Here is an 18,090-nt window from a genome sequence, read left to right on the forward strand (position 1 = left end):
GACGATTCTGTCACAGGAGACCCTTTGTGAGCAGGCAATCATCCAAAGGGCTCCCAGTCCATCAGCTTTGAAAGGCCTTCTTATGCGTTACTTCTTGCCTCGGCATGCAAGTCCTCGACAAGAAATAGCAGAAATGTAGAACATGCAGGGATAAAACCCCTCGAAAAGAACAAAAACACAGTAGGATCATTTTCTGACTTTTGTGTGTGTTAACCATCAGGTTGAGGCTTCCAACATATCTCTCCTCTAGTGTCCTACATAGAATTTATCACGCTGGATCCAAGATATGGTCATGTGCGGTAGTAGAAGTTTTCTGAGGGTACACAATTACAAACAACACGTGGAACATGGTACAACTGGATATCAAACACTGAGTCCTAAGACTGCACCAATGTCTAGGAATACAAATAAGATACACACTCTGAATGACTGCACCATGGCGACTGCGGGCAAAAAGACATAGCTACATATTCAATGCAGGAGTGGGGTCCTGCGTTTACCCTACTTTGCAGTGAAGTTAGGAAGTAGTCACCGGCTGAAGAAATCCGGCGGTCAATGGTCCAATTAGGCAATAGAGTGGAAGAGGTTTTGCAATACTGGAGGGAATGCGTAGAAATGTTGGCAGTGTCACTAATGTGAATGATTCTTCTTGAGTTCTTGTGTCCTCCACCCGAAGTGTAAGGGATCTCAGGTGTCAAAGTGTAGACTCACATTTCCAAAGATGCACTATATACGTAGAGATGTTCTGCACTGTGTTTCTGTACTGCACTGGGTTTCTGTACTGCACTGGGTTGCTTTACTACCTGTATGCTAGTTTGCAATGAAAATCTAACAATGAAATGTTAATCTTCAAGTTGAGGTTTACAAAAACCTGGTCCATAACAACAAGCAATGCATTTGTGAGCCACCCCTTCATAAAGCTATGCGGATGCCTAAAGTGAAACACCTTTTATTAGCCAAGGCCTCATCAACTAACTATGCACTACACATCTGGCACAGACATACTTCCACTGTCTGTATGTGGAGCACTGGGAACTAAGTAAATAAACATTTCTAGCTACAGCCTCTGTTCCACAAGACGTATGCTGTGGTGATGCAGCGTTTTTTAAATACTTTGCTGAATTCAAATGGAATGGAATGTTGGAGCTTTGGGAGCCGCATTCATGTTTAGATGTTTCAACCACTTTCAACTCCGCAAACCAACCCCTCTTACTCCAAAAGCTTTCGAAGTAGGATACTGATTGCAATGGAATCCAATCCATTCTGTCTAACCTGCAGCAGGCAGTGGCATCACCACACCTTAATGCTCCGAGTCACTGGTCTACATAGCATAAAGATACATTTTAAGTGTAAGCTGTGAAATCCTCATCAATGCTAAAAAAATGACATTTAAAAGTGATGAAATAGTATGCAAACTTTGTACATAGAGCGATAGTGGATTTTTAACAACTATCTAAAACTTAATCCAACAAAGTCAGAAATCTGAATCATGTGCAAGTACAGCTTCTAGTGGAATAGGAAGAGACTGTTTCCTCACAATGGAGACACTTCCAAGTCAACTTGGGTCTAATGGTCGACTCAAATCAAACTCTGATCGAGAAAGTCAGTGAATCTGATCAATTGATTGATTATATCGCACACTGATTTTGTTAATGTCATCTCTTAGGCATGCCAGAACAATTAATGGCCAAACTATAGCAAGTCCGGAAGGTTGGCCATGCATTCTATGCAGGTTGAAAAAATAGAATGCCTCAGCCATGAAATCAAAACATTGGTTTCCAGTTTACCTACAGGTACAATAGAAGCTGTTTTGTATGGATCATTGTTCCTTTTACTAAACTGACTCCTCCACTCCATACAGCTTTAGCAATAATCAAATCGGTGCATATTTCCCTAAAATGATCTGTTCCCAAGTATAATCTTACAAGAGTGAGTGGCAAATGTTTCCGAGCCCAGACAGACAACTTTTGGACCTAAATGCTGTAGACGATTTGATCAGAACCAAACCTCCCTCTCTATGGTGCCTTGAAACCTCTGTGTGGTAGTGCGCTTAATAAATGATCTTGTACGTACAGACCTGTAGCTCCTGCAACCGACAATTACCTCTTGCAGCTCCTGACGCTGTATCCACAGAGAACCTTCATCTCACGCGTCATTTTTGTCTCAGCTCATGGCTCTCTACAGCACTTCTGCTCTCCACATAGTCCCTCTGGCTTTGCTTGCGATTTTGGACTCACTCCGACTAGAAACCATCACTTAGATGGTGGACGGCTATAGTTGGCAGACCATGTTCGTGAATGCTGAATAGTAAAGATTTTTTTTTTTTTTTCTTTTTAATGGAGTCAGTTTTCCTTAAAAGTCCTGCATTAGAAAAAGTTTAATATATTTTTTAAGTTTGTTGGAGGGTTGGTAGTGGTCTCCTGGACCATTGGCTATGTCCCAACAAACATTTTATTTTTTAAACATACACAAAGCAGAAATGGTTCTAAAGGGATTACTTATCTGTTGTAAATGGGTTACCACTTCAATTTGGAAGTCAGTTACTTTTCAATATTTTACACCTGGAACCTATGCACAAAACTGATACATTTCATACTGAATCAGTATTTGGAAAGGACCCCTACATCACACCACTTCCATACACAGATGAGTATTGGGTTGCAAACCTATTTTAGGAGTGCGTAAATGTTTTTCCTGATTCCTAAAAATGGATTAGTAGATTTAGAATGCATGATTGCAGTCACAAATTCAGGATTGGAGTGTTTGTGATTGCAAGATTCTTTGTACATCTGGCCGCTAGTGTCCATTTCCAACATTAACTGTGGGCTTCCTTTGTACTCTCTTCAATGGATGAATGTCATAAGAGAATTCGTTGTCCCCTTCTGCAAGTGCAGAAAGTAAGGCCACATTGGATTTTAATCTCAGTAAAAGACATTTAAAGAAACAGTTGTTTTAATCTCATAAACAGGGTAAAAGCAGTGCGCCTGCTGTATTAGCACCCAAGTTAAGCAACTAGATCTCCTGCATGTGCTCATTTGTTAAAGACTGGCATTTTGCAAGCGTATGTGTGTACTCTTGATCTGTGAACACAGCAGAGTAAACTGATGTAAATTTCATGGAGGCTGCTTCAACGGGCAGGTCAAATTTCTTGTCCTTTGTTGGTACTCGTCATCCTGAGTCGACACCATTGCTGAAAATCTATGTCACTTTGGAACTAGAAAACTGTGTGCAATGTGGAATTTCAAAAGAAAAAGCCACCTTTGATGGAGCCTGGAATACAAACAGATCTACCTCGAATGCCTACTTGCTCACAAAGGAGAAAAGCTGTGTTCTGGGTGAATCTGAGACAGTGCTAGAGCTCTAAAAATAAACAGCTCACTGAAGTTGTAAGAGATCAGCACTTATGATGAAAGGAGGACCCGTCCTCCTACTTGAAATGGGCTAATTCACTATGCACACTCTTTCCTCATACACGGAAGTAATGAAGAAATCCTCCTCTTTAACACATTTTTGCATGCATACAATACAGGTTTAATATGCAAATAATACAGGATTTCCAGGTTGCTCAGACAGTAGACACCAGGTATAATCGGTTGGACTAATTACCGGTTGAGCTACAATGTAAACGTTTCCTATGTGCACACCAATTATATAACAAGCACTTAGTGGCGCTGGCAAATTCCCCACTAGGGAAGTAGAGTTCATACATGTCCGTTATCAAGAACCCCTTGCAGTTAATGGTTAAATTATTGGCAAGTTTTAATTCGAAAAATTATGTTCAGGAAGTGGATTTACATGTGGCAGCCATACTATATTTATCAATACTCCTCTCTCAGAATAGATCAGGCACACATTATATGAGATGCTGAGCCAAAAAGTTGCAAAAGAAGAGTCCCAGATTGCAACAAATGCAGGGTCAAATCAAGAAATAACAAGCATTGGCATAGCCAATAGGTCTCGCCTTTGGGACCTTATAAGTGTTTAGCCATGCAACACTTGATGTTGTTGCACCAAGGATATTGTGCTGGATAACTAAACACTTAGAATGTCCCAAAGGCGAGACCTATTGGCTATGCCAATGCTTGTTACAAGGTCCAGTTAAAACGGGAGTTCGATGTTGCCAGGTGGTCCCTACTCCAAACATCAAACACTTAGCAGCTGATTGGCTGTCTACGTCAGGATCCGAAAACCTGCACGAGTGAGATTTTTAATGAGCATGTCTGAGCAGCCACATGTACGGAACTGAAGTGATGGATTCTCAGACACGAGAACACTTCATGCACAGACATCCCTTCATGGCACGCAGCCTGCAAACCACTAGACTACAAACGTCACTGAGTATTTAAAGCCTTGAGTGCCACACAGCGATCACTCCGTACACACAGGCAGCCACCGTCTGAGGAGCTCACACCGTCAGTAAACATTATCTTCTAGCAGCTCGTACCAGCGCGCGTGGGATCTTTGTACCACGTTGACAACGGACGCTGCGGCAACAGCATCAGCAGACGCAATGAATACAGTCAGACAACTCTGAGGCAAATACGCCAAAAGTTCAAAACAAAATATAGACCACTGGCAGTGCTTTGCAGCAAAAATGAACAAGCCCTGTTGTTTGTGCCAGACTGTTGTAGCAGACTTGGGGGAAAGACGTCTGCTTTGGATCTGTGATGAGCACAGCTGTGCCCTTTCTTCTGGAACATTTCCATAAAATGGGGAACCTGCCTGGCATCACAACAAATGAAAAGAGTACACTGGGCAAATTGGCATTTAAAAGACCCCACAGCAGGTCTCAGAGGAAGGCTCTGGGCCGTCATGCAACTTTTGTTTCCACCAAAGAAACACTCCATTTAGCTCAGCATCTGCATTGGCGGAGCGGAGGAGGTAATTGTCGCCCTGAAGACCACAACAGAAACACAAATACCAGGCTACTTTAAGATGTAAAAGTTTCCCAACAGCAGACGACCACGAATCACCCAGTGTGACTCACTGCCATAGAGAGTGAAAGAGAAGCGCGTTGGTCTCAGACTAAGAAAGAGATGGAAAAAATGAAAAATTGTCGTTAAACTAGTCGAGGCATCCCTCGGCGCCTCTTCAGACTGAACTAAGCATTGCGACCTGGTTGTATGAGAGACGGTGACGTTTACACGTGTTCCGTTTTAGAAAAAGGAAAGTAAGCATGACTGGTGGAAACATGTAGGAGAAAGGTGGGAGAAAGAAAAGGAGATGGGAGAAGGTGACGAGAAAGAGCAAATAACGAGTGGTGCGCGCACGCGCCACAGCTAGCGATCTGTTTTCAATTATCGCGCCCGTTTCTGGGCACGATAATTCAAAACATATGTCGGCCGTGCGGGTAACTGCAAGCAATAGGCCGTGGGCGGAGCAAAGGCGGGACCTGCACCCACCTTTGCCCAATTGCGTGCTGTCTTTCTTAGAAAGATGCACGCAAAGCCCAATAGCCTGTAATTAAAAACAAAACATACGCACGAGCGTGTGGTGAGCTTTTGAAAGCCCATTACTAAAAGTATCGTCAGAGCAGCGCATGCGCGCTGCTACAGACTCGACCTAAAAAGGGTCTGGACATTTCAAAAGGGCAAGCATGCACAACTTCAGATATCCTGGATGATAATAGTACAGATTTCCTGGATTCATTTTCTTTCAGTTTTTTAACGGAGATACTTCCTTCACTTATACATGGACAAAATTAGAATATAAAACTACGTAAATGTTTCATTGCGGCATTCGGAGTGAATCAGTTCTCTTGAGCATCTGGTCAAACAGTCTCCTCAGAAAAGAATGGTGGATATAGAAAAACACCCAAATAATTAACTTTCCCTCCCAAAATATGCATGTTACTATGCATTCAAGAGAATTTGAAACCAAAACATGCACACAAACGAAGATGAAACAGGTCACATAGTCTAATAGTCTGATGAGCACTATACTTCAATTGCAAATTAGTAGAGTTCTGCATACAGCCTTTTGTTAAACGGTGATCCAACCAACGAGACACCAATACTGTTGATCACTTGTAATTTTGCTGGCTGCAGCACGGTCTACCCAGCAAACTCTAGTCTGTTGCAGTGGAACTTTACTTTTCTAGTGTGATTATGGGTTATAGCCCGGAAAGCAAAAATTGTTTACCTCTACCAATGTCTACAAAGCTACATTCTTCAAAATATCCATGAATTTCAAAGTAAGTTAAACAAAGGGGATTCTAAACACCCTCTTCTACATCAAGATATGGGGTTCCTATTTATCATGGATCAAAACAACCCCGACAATGCTCCGTCGACCATTGCAGACCTTCAGCTTCAATTTCTGCCAGTATCCAGTGAATTCGTAATTGAGTTGCGCTTTTACGGCCTCTATTTTGAAGTTCAGGAATTTAAATTCCCTTTGCTGCACCCGCTTATAATTCAATCTTATCAAATTGTTAAGAGGCCCTCTAAAAAAGCAACCAGTACAAAATGTTTACTTTTCCTAAGCCCTTCATTTAAAAATAAAAATTGACTCCTACCCTTCAATCTCACACTAAAGTGCTGACAGAATATAAAAAACTCTGTTGCTAATAAATCTGAGCTGCCTTTAAACATCACATTCATCAGCCTTACTGCTTTGAATTCCTTATGTTATAGAGATTAAGGCGATGTGATCCTACAGAAATGTTTCAAATGTCTGAATTGTGTTCTTTTTGCTGATGGCTATCAGGACCCTTAAAAACAATGTCATTATTTCTATAACAAAAGATACAAACTAGGCGGCTGATGGACTGCTATCTCATCTAGAGAAGTAGAACAGTTCCCATGGCATCCGTAGGTTAAGTAGTAACCAACTCTTTATCCAGTGACAAACCGAATATCTTCGGTAAAAGCCACCCCACTTTAAGCTGACTTTCTAACATTCAAACCTCTGTAACTTGGAATGAAGGCAGTGGGTTTGGCACCAAGAAGATTCTTTCCCAAACCAAAGACTGACACTAGGGTTCCAACTTTTGCTGTGGTTGTTGATCCCACATTCTATTCCCTGGGCATTCACAGGCTTACATGGGAAGGAGCAGCTTTGTGAAGTCATGGCAAGGTCCTCTATGTCTCTTCTGCAGCTAGGAAGCAAGCAACAGAGATAATGGAAATAATTGAAGTTACTGAGCCAACTGGGAACCCGGCACCAGACCTGTGCAAGTTAAGCCCGAAAGTGAAGTCCGTAAGGATTCTGGGCTTTGTCCTGACTTAGAATAGGAAAACCAGACAAAGAAAGGGCCCAAGAGATGATCAGAACGTATATATGTATTTTATGTATGCATACAGGCAGCGGCATTATCACTTTGTCTTGCTTGCTGCTTACAGATGGTGCTGATAGGTTAAGGCTATTGTGCAGGATTGAGTAGGACTGAGGCAGAATACTCTGTAACAGAACCTTTAGGCTTCTGGCACGGAAATAAGCAAATGTCTTCCGAAGACTCTACTCAATAGATGACTATTTCTGGCCTGATACAAGCAACACTAGAACACAGACAAAGTAAAGCTCTTATATTAGGTCAGGTGGACCGCATCGCAGTCATAAAAGAAGCTAAAACAATAAATTTAAAAAAAACTCCTTAGCCAAGGGAAAAATGATCAAACAGTAGTGGAACAAGACCTGGTAAAACAATTTGAAACTGAATCAGTGGGACAATTTTAAAAAAACGGCATTGAAGCAAGATAAGGGATGAAAATAATTAAGTCATAAGACTAAACATGGACTGATGACTGATGTATTAACAGGTCCCTGGCTGGGTAGCAGCCTCTGGTGAAACAGGTAATGCAACCCAGTGAAAAAAACAGATAAGAGATAAAATGCATGAGACATCTCCTTTGCTCTTCATGATACAAAAAGAAAAAACAGACATGCCTTGACTAAGCACAATCAACAAACTAGGTGAGACTGCGATACTCCATGATGCATCGGGATGGGAGATGCATTTCTTAGCTGCGATGAAAATTATATTAAGTTCATAATCATTTTACAATAACGAAAAATACAAGAAGCAGTAAATCGCAGTGCACCAAGTGAAATGAGAATAGGACAAATTGAGAAATAGATACAAGCCTTATTGACTGAATAGGACACTAGCCTATAGAAATTGGTAATATTGGAAATGGTGGTATCGTGCTAAACCAGTTATGGCTCTTGGTCTCTCTTCTCCCACACTCTTAAGAACAGATATTTAGATCTAAATCATGGTATAGTTATAGTGAACATCTAAATGACAAATTATCATCATCAAGGAGGGTCCTCATATGACAGATGTTAAAGAATTAAGGCATTACAATAATAACTGGAGACTTATAGGTATGATCCACGCTTACTCTCAGATCGCTCACATCCTGAGTGTCTCTCACATCCTAAGTCGATCATGGTCTCTGGAGTGACGCGAGAACCTAATTTTTACACACCGAGGCATGAAACAATGAAAAATAAGTAATTTATTGCTATGTGGGCACAAGGAAGGTTATTCAAAAGGCAAAGTGAAGAGTATTATCTCTGCTCCAGACTGAACAAAGAGCAGAGCTGACCAGTAATTGAGAATTAAGCAGTGTGATCTATAAGGGACAACAAAAATAAACATTTTGCAGTCTAAAGCAAATTTATAATCAGGCAGCAATTCAGCCTTCAACTGGAAGAATCAGTCTCACATCAAACAGCTCTAAAAGCTCTCCATCTGCTGCCTGTGAAAGCCATAAACAGATTAAAAGTTCACTGCAGCACACACAAAACATTTTGCAATAAAGATCAAAGAAACATGCAGAAGTGGCTCATATATTAAGTAACAATCAGGGGTCTCCATTCAATTAAACTCTTGTTCCACCTGCCAATCGGAATTCAAAAGGCTGAAATACAAAGGAAGATCCCTAAAAGCTTAAAGAGCACAACGAAACTTACCTACTCCTTGGCAAAAACCGACAACAGAACTGTTAAACCAATGGCATGACTAAACCACCAATTAGTAAAGCTAAAATGCCAGACTCCTGCTGTATGTGGTTGACAAAAGCTATTACACAGCCTGTCCCTCTCACCATCACCTGGCCATCATCTACTAACAAACTTCCATCCAGAATATTAACACAAAGTAAAATGAACTGTCAGCAGAACATCAACCATCGCCAATCATCTGCTTGAACAATGCTGATCAGCAAAATGCAACCCAAATCTAACAATGTCCTTGTTGGAAATCGGGTTTCTGGTTGGCTAGGGCAGGGTTCTCCAATGTCGGTTACGTAGGGCAGATCCATGCCAGATTTTTTTGCATATTCACATTTATCAAGTCAAGTCAAAGTATGCTTTATTCGAATTTCATTCATAAAAGCAGAATACAGTAACAAAAAAACAAGTACATACAACAATATAAAATAGAATTAAATTCCAATCAGTAACATCAGATAAAAACATACTTCTTAAGTTTCTTGACTTGGTTTCTATACCGATAGAACGTACTGTTCTGTTAGCAATGGTAAGTTATATAAAAAAATAGAATAATTTAGGTAAAAATAAGTTAAAATGACATACAAGATAAAAAATGCAGAAGAGGATAACATAGCAGAGAATAGTCGAAAGACTAGCAGTCTCTGCCTGGTCTAGAGAATAGTCAAATGACTAGCAATCTCTGTCTAATCACCCATGCCCATCCTAAATACTTTGCGGTGGCTACTGAAATCCAAGTCAAAGTGCTGGTGCATATAATACGCAAAGCAACAATACTACTGGTTGTCCCTAGGTTTTTGCACATCGGGGACAACCATATGCGCCTTGGTACCGCATAAGATTTACAAGAGAATAAAAAATGTCCGATGATTTCTTTATTGGTACCACAGACAGGACAGCTATCACAAGTTCCACCTACCCACTTAGCTGTCAATGATTTGAGGGGAAGAGCACCTGCTCTGAGTTGGAAAAGGAGCTTCCTTTCTCTAGGCCTAGTTATAGTATCCCAATAGGGTTCTAGGCAGGGGTACATCTTGGCCTCTAAAAATACTCCAGTCATAGAGCCAGCACTGGAGCTACTCCAGTGCCGGGAGGCAACCAATTCCCAATAAGTGCTCTTTAAAATGCTTTTAGATGGAAAAATTGCTCTCGCCGGATCTTCCCAGAGAGAGCACATACCAAGCTCAGTCAGGGATATCTTAAGTGATTTTAACCATCCAATTTTGTGGTATACATCAGATCGTATAATATCTAAGAAGCCCTCGGCGTAGTGAGAGAGCACAGGAGTCGTCCATAGCCTGCGCCAATACAAGATCGGGCGAAGCTTTACCAAATTTGAAACTGCTCTTCTACCCAAATCATATTTGAGGGGCAACAATGGGGTGCTTTTAGGGACACCAGTTATAGCCCTAAGGAATTTATTCTCCGAGGATTGAAGTGCAACTACCTTCTCAAAGCCCCAGAGCTCAGCACCATACAGTGCAGAGCCTAAAGCCTTTGCTTCATAGATCTGCAAGGCAGGTTTTACAGGTTTGGTTAAAGATTTTCTGTGCTCTGTGCAAATAGCACCAGACAATTGCCTATGTCTAAGTGTAGCAATATCAATGTGATGCCGCCAACTTTTCTCGCTAGATATATGCATACCTAAATATGTAAAAGTATTCACTACCTCTAGCGGGCGGTCATTCAAGGTAATTTTAGATTTAAAGCTACAATGGGGATTAAAAATCATAAGCTTTGTTTTGGCTGTATTAACCTCTAAGCCGTATTCCCCACAGAATTGGTCAAAAATAGACAAGGCACGCTGCAGGCCACTAGGGGTTTTAGATAGGATGAGCGTGTCGTCTGCAAACATTAAGATAGGGATTTTGGTCCCAGCTAAAAAAGGGGCGTCCACTTGTGCTGAAAGCATGCGGGCAACAACATCATTAATATACAAGGTGAAAAGCACAGGAGCCATCGAACATCCCTGCCGAACTCCCCTCTCAACAGGGAAGTCCGCAGTTACCGAGCCTAATCCCCCCCACTGGATTCTTGCATAGTTAGATTCATGAAGCCTCATTATCAGGGATAGTAACTCGTTTGGAAGACCCTGCTTCTTGAGGACCGACCATAGCTTAGACCGAGGAACAAGGTCAAAAGCGGCCCGCAAGTCAACAAAGGCCGCATACAAACTTCCCTTACCCAGCACAACGGTCCTCCATTGCAACAGGGTAAATCGAAAGACCTGGTCCAACGTACTTGTGGACCGACGAAAACCTGCCTGAAAAGGTGAAAGGGCATTAGACTCCTCCGCCCAGTCTAGAAGCCTATTAACAATTACACGCCCCACAACCTTTTGAATAGTGTCTATGAGGCTTATAGGTCTATAATTACCCGGCTGGGACCGGTCTCCTTTCTTAAAGACAGGTATAATTACTGCACCCTGTCAGGATGTTGGTACCGCTGCACCTAGTGCAATAGCATTCATAAGAAGATGAATGTACTTGCACCAGCGCTCTTTGTCATTAACGAATAAGTCAGCTGGCACGCCATCGAGACCAGGAGCACGTCCACAAGCCACTGAGTTAAGGGCCATCATGATTTCAGCATTACTAAAAAAAAATTCTTGGGGTTGATCTACACTAATTTCCAAGCCCAGGTCGGCATTAGTTGGCTCAGCGTACTGATTTTTAAAAAAATTTACCCTATCATCCTCTGGCACATTGTTGTGCGGGGGCTCGGGAAAACCCGAGTTTCCCCACCTGACAATGTGCCAGAACAGCCGGGAATCCCTTCTGTCACTAGCTGACTTTAGCTCGGACCAGTGGCGCTCGTCCCAAGCTTTCTTTGCCCTAGATATACTCATTTTGTAATCCTTTCTAGCAGATTGAATTACAAAAGATTGCCCCCCCTTGATGGCATAACCTAAAGCTAGTCGTGCTTCCCTACACTGGTCATTATACCAATTAGCAGGTTTTGGGGCTCTGGCTCCTTTGTTTTTCACAGGTTTAAGGAAGTAGTCTTTGATTGTACAGAAGAGGGTATTGTGTATTCCTACTACCTTATCTAAGCCATTGCTGAGTGAGTTAGAGTGCTCAATAGCCAATATTGCCTTAACGACCTGGCCACTAATATTAGCAATGGCCTGATGATTTATTACTATATTTTCCCACCTTAATCTACGCATATCATTAGTTGGAATGATCAGGGGAGGGGCAACCTCAGAAGGGCCTATGTGCCGATTGATGTGGGACCACCATTTGTGAGTTGCGCACAGGGGGTTATGGTCACTCTCTATCCTCCTAACGACCTCCATGTCGCTGATCATGGGCCATAGTTTAAGACTACATAAAACATAGTCGATTCTACTATGATAACGCCCATTATTGAATGTGCTGGTCCCGTTTCTGTCACTACTGGTCCTTCCATTTAGAGCTCTTAAGCCCTTTTCGTAACAGAGGGCGTTTAGACCGATCACATCATCGGTCCAGCGCACAACCGGAGTAAGCTCCAATTTAGGAACTCCCACATTTATATAAATGTGAACATCTCAAAAATCTGACATGGATCGGCCCTCCAGGACAAACATTGGAAAACCTTGGGCTAGGGTATGCACCTAAGCCAGGCAAAACCCACCACTCTGGTCAGGGCAAGCAGTTTACACACCAAAGATAACCGGTGCTCACCCTCAGGTAGCTTGGCGCAGAGCAGACTAGCTTATCATCATGGCAATGTGAAAAGCATTTGCGCAACACACTCACACAAAGACACAATGTAAACACTACAAATGAGACTCCATGCAGGATTATGCACAAATATAGTATATTGTACATAACAGACCAACACAACATGAATCACAAATACTGTGCATGCTATGCAAATCCTGAGATAGTACTCGTTACCCTGACAGTGCAAAAATCAAAACAACATTTTGACATCAGTGAGTACTTTTCAAGTTATGCACATCAACAGATATTACTTGCTAATCTGTAGCCAAGAAGGCAAAAATAATAACCTTCTCCTGCATATTGTTTTAGATTAGGTAGGCCTCAATTTAAGCACATAATTGCAACATTGTGAGAGCTCTTGCGCTCCTCCTAGGGCTATTATTGTAATCAACGGCTTCCATAAACTTGGTAGTTGCGAACGGCAGTTCAACGCCGCTCTCTGGGTCCTCCTTCAAGGTATTTTCTCCGCAAAGCTAAAGCAACACACGTGCCTCCAAATCCTACAGGCGGTTACCACTTAGGAGGCATGCAAGAGACTTTGCTTGATCACAAACTTCTATTTTCTCAAAAACCAACTGCCTGCGATTGCGTGGTGCAGTTGCAAAGAGCCCAGTACCGCTCTTGCTGTAGCAGGGTCCCAACTCACTGGGGACCTCCCACTGGAAGGCGATGTGGTGATGGACCCCCTCGGTTAGGTTTCGAGGAACCAGGGCGGTATGCCTGTTCCTTGCGTACACTGCGGGCACAATCCTCGTCACAGGCTGTAGCGGCCTTTCCGCCTACAAGGGGTAGTTGGGGCCCAGCGTTACAGAGCAACGGGAACCATTACTCACTGCACTAGCTTTTGCCACCTCTCTGGTTGCTCTAGCAGCACAGGGCGGGGCATGGAAGCCACCATGCTGACCAGGGGATTCCTCCAGAGGCTGCGCCTCACTAGCAGCAACCCACAGACAGTGGAATACGGAGAGCCTGGGCAAAAAAGGACGCACTCGAAACTAGCTTGGCAGGTAACTCATTCTTAAAGGTGAAAAGCGCTTAGTATGAGCTTGACATTCAGCTCCTCACAAGTTGTTTGAGGCTTCTCCCAGAAAGTGTCCACGGTCGAGGTTCTGTAGGTAGACAAAGCGCTGTCCTGAAATCCACAGAGTTTGATGTAAGCTTTAGTTTGGTGCAATCCTTAAAGATACCAACTGAACAGGGAGGGGGGCAAGCCCACCCGCCCCTGGAGAGCACTGGGGGCACAAAGGGCAGGCAGGTAGGCAGCAGGCCAGCACACTAGTTTCCTTGAGCGGAGTGGCAGTTTCTCCAGAAACTAAGCAGGCATGCAGGTCAGCACTACAAAGCAAGTAGCCCCAATGGTGGTTCCTCCTGGCAGCACAACAGTTCCCTAGCAATGTGCAACTTGTAGAACCAGCAGCATCTGGTTACAAGTCCACACAGTGTCTAAAATCGTTGGGTTAGAGCCCATGTACTTGTACTCAAAAATGTCTTTGTTCAAAGGGTGACTTCAAAGGGAACCCTTGCAAGTACACAACAATCCTTTTAAACCCACCTGCGGCACCTTAAACGAATAGCTTGTTTCAACTATGTGACAATTTAACCACACATCACACTTTTTGCCACATATTTCTTCTGTGCTCTTTTGATACTTAGCAAATACCAAACAATGTGCCAGTGCTGCACTTGATTTACATCAACATTTTTTGCTGCGTGAATTGATTTAAACAGTCACACTTATGACTACTTTTTCAGTCAGATTTAATCAAACGCAAATCATTGGATTACATTAAATTTTCTTTACAACAAATATTCCATAGCCCCTTGCTCACTTTGCCACTGGATTCAAGCAAGCCTGGCTGAAGACGGCTGAAATGCCAGAAACCGGTCCTAGGAAGCTTGTTTCCGGTCCAGGGAAGGCATGGCTTGGCAGTTCGGGCTGGACTGTTCCCATGAGGCACAGGGTCAGACTGATTTGCATATGGCCATGTCTGAACTGGGGTGGCAGAGTGGGCTAAAGAACGGTGATGGATCAAACCCAGATCTGTTGACTGGGTGTGAGTGTTTGATTGGTTCTGATGCTCCGTCCATCACCACCCCCTTTTGTACTGCTTTGTTTGCCATAAGTTGGCAGGGTATGCTCAGACGTGAGTCCCTTGCTCACTTTGCCTCTGGATTCAAGCAAGCCTGGCTGAAGACGGCTGAAATGCCAGAAACCGGTCCTAGGAAGCTTGTTTCCGGTCCAGGGAAGGCATGGCTTGGCAGTTCGGGCTGGACTGTTCCTATGAGGCACAGGGTCAGACTGATTTGCATATGGCCATGTCTGAACTGGGGTGGCAGAGTGGGCTAAAGAACGGCGATGGATCAAACCCAGGTCTGTTGACTGGGTGTGAGTGTTTGATTGGTTCCGATGCTCAGTCCATCACCACCCCCTTTTGTACTGCTTTGTTCGCTATAAGTTGGCAGGGTATGCTCAGACGTGAGTCCCTTGCTCACTTTGCCACTGGATTCAAGCAAGCCTGGCTGAAGACGGCTGAAATGCCAGAAACCGGTCCTAGGAAGCTTGTTTCCGGTCCAGGGATGGCATGGCTTGGCAGTTCGGGCTGGACTGTTCCCATGAGGCACAGGGTCAGACTGATTTGAATATGGCCATGTCTGAACTGGGGTGGCAGAGTGGGCTAAAGAACGGTGATGGATCAAACCCAGATCTGTTGACTGGGTGTGAGTGTTTGATTGGTTCTGATGCTCCGTCCATCACCACCCCCTTAAAGGTAGCGCACAGTATTTATTGCCATTTCCTTTCCATTTGCACAGTTCATTTGACAATACATTTATGCTAAATGTAAACATTGATTCACTCCACAGATTGTGGCACGATGCGAATCACTTGAGTCCTTTCCATCAGCTGACACCTCAAGTAAGAATAAATGACGAATATTGTGACCTAATAGGCCGACAGTAACATTGATGAGTGACATATTTTGAGTTGGTTTTTAAATCGGTTCTGCATTGTATGTTTTTAGGCAGAGGTTGGACGCTTAATTCGCCTAATACTCTGAGTTTTTTCGACTGCATTCAAACTGCAGGTAAGCGATGAAAGCAATAGCAGAGTTTTGAGGCATAGAGAGGCAGGGTATTGGGTAAACAAAGTTTTGTTTATTTCTTTCAGTGAATACTGGTCCTGACGAGGGTCCCAGGAAGAAAAGGGATTCGAAACGCGTAGACCTTATAATCTATGACCAATCTATTAGCGAAAACTTAAAAACAAAGAACAAAGTTCTTAAAAAAATTTAAAACACTGTATATGTGGATGGCCGTTTTTGTTTTATGGATATAATATCACTTAGTTTGTTTTAATGTGATAAAGGATATGAATGGGTGTGAGAGGGTATGAGTGTAGAAAAAGTGAGTGATGTATATGTCATTATAGTTGTATAACGTTAGGAGGTGTCTAAAAAGTTTAAAAAATGTTGTACAAAAAATAATGTGGATACCACTATGAGATGCGGTATTAGGGCTATGGAACATTTGTTGTAAAGAAAATTTAATGTAATCCAATGATTTGCGTTTGATTAAATCTGACTGAAAAAGTAGTCATAAGTGTGATTGTTTCAATCAATACACGCAGCAAAAAATGTTGATGTAAATCAAGTCCAGCACTGGCACATTGTTTGGTATTTGCTATTATTAGGCTAGGCCTCGCTGCCATTAAGCCAAAACCCAAGACTGTTGCTTTTGATACTTAAGCATGTGTAAAGTTTTCACCTGGGCAAGCTGCACTATATCATTTTGCATGCCCATCAAACACGGACACGATAAGGCATGGCCATATCTTGCGTATTAGGGCATTCCACTCCCAGCGCGAACTGCATGCTTATTAAATCATACATGATCAGGCTGACTTTCTTTGGGTTTTAAGTCCTGTTTAAAATGTGTTATAAAATAAAGTAAGTATTATATCATTTTGCATTCTTATTAAACCTTTTTTGACCAGCACGTGGCAATTTCAGCAGAAAGCTCCCCCTCCGAGAACCAGTACGATAAAGCATGACCCTATTTCGCGTACTAGGGCTTCATCATATGAGATCAGGCTGACTTCATTTGGGTTTTAAAGTCCTGTTTTAATATGTGCCATTTTTTGTTCTGAAAGCGGATGTATTGGTATTACTGTTTTATGTCATATTTTTATTGATGCTTTCTACTTCTGATCTTTGTAAAGATTTTAATTTATTATAAAATAAAGATACTCATACCCTTTCAACCCAGCCATGGCTCCAGACGTCAGTAGGGGGTAAATCAGTCCTTTGTTTGAGGGCAGGACAGAACCTATTCAAATGTAAAGTTTAAACGCCTTACCCTCTCCTAAGCCCAGGAAGGCCATTAGTATGCAGATGAAACCCCTGTCACACCCAACACTTCCTGTGTTGTGGCTGTCTGGAAAGTATGCACCAAATGTAGCTGCTACCAGGCCCAGACATGTATTGGAGCCAGGCTGCAAAGCACAAGAGTCATACGCACAGCAAAATGCCCACTTTCTAAAAGTGGCATTTCTAAAATAATAATGAAAAATCCAACAACACCAGTAAGCAGGATTTATCACTACCATTCTAAACAAATCAAACATGGCAATATCACTCCTTTCAAATCAGTAATTACCACTTAAAAATATATACGGGAATTCCCAATGCTAGCCTGTGCGAGGAGTAGGCCTGACAGCAGTGAGAAACAAAATAGGCTGTTTGTCACTACCAGCACATGTCACAGATATAGGCACAATGTATTACCTTTTAATATAATAATATACAATTAATCTTTATTCAGATTAAAAAATGTATCCATAAAAGCACGGGTCAAAATAAATCAATATTAAAATACATAAGATCGGTATAATAACAGCATCGTACAAAACAGTGCCCATAAAAGTCCAATAAATACAAAATGGCATTACAATATAGCTATAAAGTGCAGTTGGTTACATTTGTTCATTACAAAATGCCTCGATTTCATGTGATCCTAAAGGGGAAATAACATATACAGTGCGCGCCTAAAAAAAAAAATGGACCTTCATTAAGTACTCATAGAGGTGCGTGAGCGGACTGCCGCTTTCAAGAAGGAACCTACACGGAAAACCATAGCATCCTCTTCTAATTTAAGAATTTCTGTGTAGGCTGTTTTATGATCAATAATGGCGGTTTCCTTAAAAAAAAGGAATCAAAAACAATTTTGTGTACATTTGATAGAAATTACAGAAAAATAGAAAATGTGGCATTGTTTGTTTACTAAGGTTATCACATGGGCATAACATTTGATCTAGCTTAGCATTAAATCCTAGGGGGAAACAGAGCAAATATTTCATAGTACCCGCTCTTAGTCGAAACAACAATCCTCTTTCCCAACGGCTGATATTCTTACCTTTTACTTACAC

General features: G+C 42.2%; 1 protein-coding gene across 5 annotated transcripts in view; it reads right to left on the reverse strand.

Annotated features, from left to right (window-relative positions):
- SLC31A1 (solute carrier family 31 member 1) overlaps window positions 1-18,090 on the reverse strand; it is a 235,818-nt gene that overhangs the window by 189,683 nt on the left and 28,045 nt on the right. The window lies entirely within an intron of this gene.

The sequence above is a fragment of the Triturus cristatus genome, chromosome 1_2 (assembly GCF_964204655.1).
Source record: "Triturus cristatus chromosome 1_2, aTriCri1.1, whole genome shotgun sequence".
In the NCBI taxonomy this organism is placed as follows: Eukaryota; Metazoa; Chordata; class Amphibia; order Caudata; family Salamandridae; genus Triturus; species Triturus cristatus.